The sequence below is a fragment of the Sander lucioperca genome, chromosome 4 (genome assembly GCF_008315115.2).
Source record: "Sander lucioperca isolate FBNREF2018 chromosome 4, SLUC_FBN_1.2, whole genome shotgun sequence".
NCBI lineage: Eukaryota > Metazoa > Chordata > Actinopteri > Perciformes > Percidae > Sander > Sander lucioperca.
In genome coordinates this window covers 22,039,684-22,048,131 of record NC_050176.1, presented here as the reverse complement: position 1 = coordinate 22,048,131, position 8,448 = coordinate 22,039,684, and the positions used below count along the sequence as shown (strand labels likewise).

The window sequence follows — 8,448 nt, the reverse complement described above, 5'->3', positions numbered from 1 at the left end:
GAATTGATTTGTTGCTGTTTTTTCTATTATTGGGATTCTGATTGGCTAATGTGGGCTTGAGCTTCTCGTTACGCTGCCACCTACAGGTTTGGCGTGCTCTTGACGGCATATATACACGGGGACATGTAAACAAACACTTTTCTGAAAACTGACAGATGTGCACGATGTTATTTTTGAAAACGGAGAGGCTGAAATGTCCGTTTATGAAAATAGCCGGCCACGTGTAAATGTAGCATAAAGGCGCTGACACACCAACCCGATAATCGGCCGTCGGAGAGTCTGGCGACGTCGGTGACTCGAGTCTGTTCGGTGTGTTCCGTGCCATCGTCCGTCCAAGTAGCTGTCTGCCTTCATTTTGGCCGACCTGACTTGTTGCGTTGGAGGGCGGGCAGTCAGACTCCATGACCAATCTCATTGGTGGAGTGCTAACCTGGAAATGACGAGTGAGATGAGCATGACTAAGCCTCTCAAAATCTGCCAAAAATCTTTTAAACTGACCTTTGTCGATCTGAAATAAAGACAGATTCAGCAACTGCACGGCCTATTTCTCTCTTAAAATGTTTTCAGAAACACGTTTCGGTGAACTATCTTTGTAAAATATCAGATCGTATTCTGAACGAGCCGCCATTATGCCCGGTTGAAAAATCCGGGAGCAGCCAGACCCACGTGACGCGTTTGTCCAATCAGCTCATCTTGTCATTTTTTGGGCGACAATACAGATTAGCCCCGCCTGCTGTTATGGAGACGTATTACACGCTCAAGTCTGCGTCGCTTCGGTGTGTTCTGAGGCACTTTTTGGACCTCGGGGAGCCGACTGATCAGTTCGACTGCCTTTTCTGCCAACGGTCGGCCGTCAGGTTAGTGTGTCAGGGGCTTTAGAAATCTCCAGGATTTCCATATACCCACCTAAAAATGTGCTATGATACGCAACAACATATTTTTGTATCAGACCTTATACTTCAGATATTTGTATTCACAAATACGGGGTTGAGTAATGTGACAGCAAATTAAACTAACACTGCAGAACATGCAGAGAGACTTTTCTCATATTTCATCGACCTGCACCTCACTGGGCGCAGTGTGTAGTGTGTGCATAGCGACCGGGCCCCAATGCTCTGCCTACACTAACGCCAGTATCCTCCCTTCACCGCACATTGAAGACAAATATAAGTAGCCTATTTTATTTTGTCCTCTTTGCTTTGGGGTCAACTTTTGTGATGTGAAAGCCCCCTTACTGCTTTACATTCCATTATGTTTTTGATATATATTTTGAATGTCATCTGTGTTTTCCGTCTCATAGGCTAAATAAAGGTATTCCCACCATAAATTGGTGCATTAAAGACGTGATGGGAAGGAAGACAGGTTGCTGTGAGTCGGCTGTGTGTTCGCCTGCTTTTGATTTGTTAAAGTCTACGATGGCTAAGGAACTTTTTATGGCTTTATGTGGACCAAACTAAGGGAGAAGGCTATATGAGAGTCATGATAATGAAATAAAAGCATTTCAGTAAACTACACGTCTGGCCCTTAATGCGATTTTCATTTTCCGGTGTGAGGCCCTTGAGTTTGACACCCTTGAGTTACCGAGCAGGCACACACGTCTCAACCATGTCCAACAGGACGGGACAAAGCCATTCAGTGATTTATAAACCAATAAAAAAAAAATATTCTGTGACAGATAACCAATGTTGAGATTTCAACATACGAGACTACACCCACGCAACCTGGGGTAGAGCTGTAATCGGGCCTTAAAAGTTCGGCCCGACAAGGCCCGAGCCCGACAGAATTCGGCCCGAGCCCGACAAGTACATTTTGATTGACAGATTTATAAAAGCCCGAACCCGTTTACAGCCCGACTGTACAAAAGGCCGTCTATCAGCAGTGATTAGAGTGCATGTCGGAAAATAGCGCGGACACGCTCTTCATGCCGCGAGCGGGCACACGCACCACTCGGCGGAAAAGGGAGAGAAAGAAAAAAGAGACTGCGCCGCACGCACACAGCTCTTTTGTCTTCCGTCAAGAATGAGTAATTTATAAATTTTTTAACATCATTTATTCATGACTAATGGAGGCTATCGGCCACATGGAAGTTGGAACAAAGAAATAAAATAAGCCCTCCAGAAGCCAGCCTCCGTTTCACCTCCTCAGCATCCATTTTCACGCTAATCGAAACTCGGAGCGCTAGCCCGAGCCCGGCCCGAGCCCGTGTAACATGATAGAAATGAAGACCGAACCCGAGCGAACCCGTCGGGTCCCGTCGGGTTCGGGCAAAGATCTTCAGCTCTAACCTGGGGTCACTCTGTGTGTTGGTTGTTCTTTCGAAATGTACTTCACGTTTTCACAATGGACACAGAAACTATGTTGAGTCATGATGACTTTGACTATTGATCCCGTTGCTTTGAGGAAACAAGCCATTATAACTCATAAAACAGGTCGGTCCACCGCTTAAAGTCATGATATATAAACTCAGATTTTTCTGTCTGAAGACACAGAGCTGCAAACTTCCATCAACAAAGAAAGTTTATACTCTACTTGGAACAACGTTCGAACCGTAAGAAACATCTTTTTTGAAATTTCATCACTTGTTTTGTTGCCATGTTTGTTTTACTCAGCATTTTGTAGGACCACTTATTGGTCTTTGCCCGCTCCGTATCTTCTGGGTACAACTTGTACTTTATGACTGTTTGTGCATTAATGTTGGATATAATTAAAAGGCAGATGGTGTCTTATTAACTTTATTTGTTGTGATGTTGTGCAGATTGTTTATCTGATAAAAGGACGACAACAAAAACATGGACGTACATTTCTGTAAATATAAATCTTTAAATTCAGCCTTTAAGACTTTTTCCCCTTAAGAATAATGTTTGTATGCTTGTTTTCCTCGGTTCATTTCCTTCGTTTCATAGATTTTCTAGAAATGAGGATAAATATCTCGAAACAAGACGGAAAAAAACTTTGAAATATCATTTGAATAGTTGACTTTTCAATAGATGATTTGATTTGTTCTGTAGTCAGGTAAAATAATCTCATCCTACTGACAGATATAATGAATATACAGTACAGGACTTATTTTAGATGGCATTTTGCAATGATCCAATGACAATAAAAACTTTACTTATTATTATTTTTAATTTAATTTTTTCAAAGATTATTTTTTGGGGCATTTTCAGCCTTTATTTTGACAGGACAGCAGAAGAAATGAAAGGGGAGAGAGAGGGGGAATGACATGCAGCAAAGGGCCACAGGTCAGAGTGGAACCCAGGCCCCCTGCATTGAGGAGTAAACCTCTATATATGGGCGCCCGCTCTACCAACTGAGCTATCCGGGCATCCATAAAAACTTTATTTTAAGTATGAATTGTTTTTAGAGTGCTTCTGCAAACATACTTTTAGGAACATGAACATATGTTTCTGTAACTATACTTCTTTAAACTAAGACTTTAACTACACTTTGCTTTTTGAATAGATGATCTCATTTGTTGTGGAATCAGGTAAAACAACAGTAGATGAAATTCTTTAGCACAGTGTTCTGCAATAATTATTAACAGTCAGAATCATCTCCAATAGTCTCACCATGACCTGACTTCTCTTTAGCAGAAACATGTTTTAAACTCTTCTCACCACCAGATGACCCTGTTTACTGTAAACTCAGCTGAGTCTACACCTTTAAAAAGTTATGTTATTTATCAATGGTAACTGGTTCCAAATGCACTGAATGTTTTTCTCAAAAGCCCTGAATCTTTTAGGGTTTTTGACAGTTTCTAAAGTGTGACGATTTTTCTGCATTGAGTACTTTTACCTTTGATATTTTGAGTACATTTTCCTGAAGATACCTACATACTTTTACTTAAGTAACATTTTCAAGGCAGGACTTTTACTTGCAATGGAGCATCTTTACATTGTGATATTAGTACTTTTACTGAAGTAAATGATTTTATTTTTTATTTATTTAATTTATTTAACCTTTATTTAACCAGGTAGGCCGTTGAGAACAGGTTCTCATTTGCAACGGCGACCTGGCCAAGACAAAGCGTAGGCGTGCAAGACAACAAATAGTTTCACATTCAATACAGTACAAGAACACAGAATACAATATGCTACTGTAGTGGAAGTCTTTCTTGTTAGCAGCAGGAGTGCGTATCAAAAACACCAGATGAAACAAATAAGGACGATTTGAGGATTAAACCAAAGTTTGGTCTTTGAGTATTTATTTACATTTGCAAATGCAGAGAAAACAGTTTCACAAGTACTCATGGCACATCTGAAAGGGTCCTCTGACCATCTAGACAAAACATACGTCTATATAGGTAAGAACTCACTTAAACCACCCCCCTCCAGGATAAGTTTAGCAGCTACGCAGATGAAAGAACACCATAAAAAGTCATAATGACTTTACTACTTTTCCCCTCTGACCCTGCTTCTCTAGTTAATAGCCTAAACACCTGTTTAAAGCAAGAAACAGAAGGAGAAAACAGTTCAAATGTTACGATCCCTTTCCACCCTTATCTGTCATGAAAGGAGTGACTGAGTTCTAAAAACAATAAATAACTTTCACAGAGAATAGCTTCACCTAGACTCAAGGTTTTATGATGCCAGTTGCTTCTTCTCTTGGAGTCTGAAAGTCTATTACAAAACTAAAGATTATTAGGAAACTCCTGTAAAGTATATAAGAGAATCTTGTAAGATATCAAACTATAATGTTAAAATAATGTTAAAATAAAATTCCCACTACAATTCCTTCCTTTTGATTACAAAATAATCACACAAAATGAATTTTACTTTTAAGATTCAAAACCTGTTACAGAAAGAATCACATAACCTAACTTTATCTGTTAAGATTCAAACCTATGTATTATACATCTCTATTGCTTAGATGTTATTCCTTTTTAAGGTACAAAAAAAGAACCTCATCTTAACAATAAACAAGCATCATGTCTAAGTAAAAGAATAAAACAATGTTAATCAGTTTTACGCAGTATCAGAAGCAGTGTCGTCATCAATGTTATCATCTCCAGAAAGACGAAACAAGTTAGAGGACTCAGTGTCCTGCAGTACTTGATACTGAACCATATTTACCATAAAAATGGAGGAAATCATTTTCTTGATTAGTGGAATGACACAGCGGACACAAATCCGCAGACCAAACAAAATCTGCTAAAAAGCCTGGACCTGAATCATCAGACCAGTGCATCATTTTAGTAAGAGATGTGTAATGTATTGAAACTAAATTTCTATAACCAATTGTGGAGTGTAAGCATGTGTAATATCATAAGTCATTATAACCTACATGACGCGTACATTTCTTAACTAGGCCAAGCCATACATTAGTAGAGAATGCATCGTTTTCATCTGAAAAAGAACTCCATCTATTACATAAACTTTCAAAAGTCTGAGTCAAATGTGGTATGTGTGTGTTGTCAAATGTGGAAGGTGAAATTACATAAATGTAAAAAATAGATCCACAAGGAACTTTTCCTCTCAGCTTTTCCAGCTGTCTGTTCATTAACAACCTCAATGAGAAGCTCAGTGAGGCGAGCACTTTGTAGGTGGGCAAATGGCTGGTGGCAGTTCTTATGTCAGTGTCTGTCCAGGGTCTGTATCCAGCCCCTATCTCTTCTCCTGTCATGGTACTTCGAACATGGGCATGTGTAATCCCCCTCTTCGTCCTCCTTGTTGTGGAGGTGCTGAGGCAGACGATTGTCCAGCATTCTTGCATCCTTTCCTCTCTCGGCGGCGGGTGGTATGGTTGTGGCGGAAGGCTGTCGAGGTGGAATTCCACGGCACTAGAACTCAAAGAGGAGATTTGCATCAGTACTTTCCCTCTTTTCTAGGTTTCATCAGTGTCATGAATGTCCAACAGAGTTAATTATTCTTCAATTGTTTTCTCTCTCGGCTATCAGCTTCTTTCATCCACACATTAAAACATTTCTTGTTATCCCCAATTTGTTTTAAAACCTTTGTTTTAATATTTTTCTTTGCCTTTTGGTTTTTCTCTTCTTCTAAATCTAGTTTTAGCATTCTTAACTTTGTTTGTACTTAGTGTTCCATTTTTACCAATATGACAAACATCTCAAGCAGTCCGGTCCATATTTTTCCAACCATCTCGCCCACATTGGGGCCCGATACCTGGCACGGCTTTGAGCTTTCATTTACTCACAATAACAGAAGCTAGTATACTATTTCCTTACAATGTGATCGTCACCACAAGGCTCGGTTCTTTTTTCGGCAAACCTTGTAAAAACCCGGTACAGCCCTGCAGACAAAAACCTTTCAGTAGTCAAGAACTTTTTCTTAAACTATCTTATTTCCTTCTGCAGTCTGTCTCTAAATAGACAGGGACTCCCTTGGAGCATGTTAGTCTATTTGTATTTAGGCCTTCTGCCTAATTTTATCTAATAAATAACTTTCACAGAGAATAGCTTCACCTAGACTCAAGGTTTCATGATGCCAGTTGCTTCTTCTCTTGGAGTCTGAAAGTCTATTACAAAACTAAAGATTATTAGGAAACTCCTGTAAAGTATATAAGAGAATCTTGTAAGATATCAAACTATAATGTTAAAATAATGTTAAAATAAAATTCCCACTACACTACATAAAGTGCAGAATAAGTGGGCAATTACAAATGCTGGCACGTAGTGAGGTGCAAGTAAGTAGATGGATATGCAATATACATGAACAGAGAGTCTATATCACTGCTGAGATGGTGTAAAGAGTCGATGGTGTAAAGAGAAACAGTTAGTCTAGAGGTCTAGTTAGTGAAGTAGATCAGTTATAACATAATGTATATGAATAGACAGTCTAGATAAATGCTGAGGTGTGGTGAAGAGTCAATCTACAGTTAGTGCAAGTTGCAGTCTATTAAGTGATGTAGATCAGTAATAACAGTAAGCAGTAATCAGTCTATATAAATGCTGAATGTAGAGAAGAGACAATATACAATTAGTGCAAATGGTGGTCTAGGTAGTGAAGTATATCAGTAATAATACAATATGCAAGAATAGACAGACTATATAAATGATGAAATGTAGTAAAGAGTCAATATAGTCAATATACAGTTAGTGCAGATTACGGTCTAGATAGGGAAGTAGGTTAATAGATGTGCAAAAATTGTGTGACAACAAAGGTGGGAAGAAATAACGGTTGAGCATACAAGGGCAGGTGAATAGTGCAAATTACGTAAATAGATATGAAAGTGCAATGCAGGTGAAGATGTGCATCTGTGCAACTATGCAATGGGGCATGACAGAGATAATGGAGTAAGAGTATGCAAAAACAGTGGATGAAAGATGGGGATCAGTTAGCACATACAGTGATCGGAAAGGAGCACAGACAGATGTGCTTTGAAGGCAGTTAGTGGGATAAGGGTTTTGAGTTTCAGGGTTTTTTGTAGTTCATTCCAATCATTTACAGCTGAGAACTGGCTTGAGTGGTGGCCAAAGGAGGTGTGGGCTTTTGGGGTGACCAAGGAGATGTAACTGCTTGAGCGAAGGCTGCGGGTGGGTAAAGCTATAGTGACCAGTGAGCGTAGGTACAGCGGGGCTTTGCCTAGCAAGGATTTGTAAATGAGTTGATACCAGCGAGTTAGTCAGCGTCGGGTGTGTAACGAGGGCCAGCCAACTAATGCATAGAGGTTGCAATGGTGGGTGTTATAAGGGGCTCTGGTCACAAAACGTATGACACTGTGATAGAGAACATCCAGTTTTTTCAGGAGAGAGTTTGAGGCAGTTCTGTATATGACATCACTGAAATCTAGAATTGGTAAAATTGTCATTTTCACTGAAGCGAGAGTGAAGGAGGCCCTGTTGCGAAATAGGAAACCGATCCTAGACTTAACTTTAGATTGAAGGTGGTTTATGTGTTGCTGGAAGGAGAGGGAACTGTCTAACCAGACACCTAAGTATTTGTACACCACCACATTTTCTAGTTCCAACCCATCGAGAGTGGTAATGCTAATTGGATAGGCAGGGGTGGGCAGCGATTGATTGAAAAGCATGAACTTGGTTTTGCTAGAGTTTAATAATAATTGGAGGTTTCGGAAGGAGTGCTGAATGGCATTGAAGCTCTCCTGGAGGTTTGATAGCACAGTATCCAATGAGGGGCCGGATGTGTACAAGATGGTGTCATCCGCATAAAGGTGGGTTTGAGAATTCCCAACAGCAAGAGCCACATCATTTATGTATATGGAGAAAAGAGTCGGCCCGAGAATCGAACCTTGTGGCACCCCCATAGAGACATCCATAGGTCCAGACAACAGGCCCGCAGATTTAACGCACTGGACCCTATCGGAAAAGTAATTTTTGAACCACGCGAGGCAGTCGTGAGAGAACCCAATGTTGTATACTGTCAATAAGAATACAATGGTTAACAGAGTCAAAGGCCTTGGATAGATCAATGTAGACGGCTGCACAGCACGGCACGGAAGCCAGATTGTGTAGTGGAAAGGATACGGTGT

General features: G+C 40.2%; 1 protein-coding gene across 1 annotated transcript in view; it reads left to right on the top strand.

The window, feature by feature from the left end:
- Positions 1-2,407: 2,407 nt before the first annotated feature.
- LOC118494861 overlaps positions 2,408-8,448 on the top strand; it is a 41,847-nt gene continuing 35,806 nt past the window's right edge. Inside the window, exon 1 of the mRNA XM_036000474.1 lies at positions 2,408-2,548. The gene's annotated coding sequence lies outside the window, so the exon portion shown is untranslated. The remainder of the gene's footprint in view (positions 2,549-8,448) is intronic.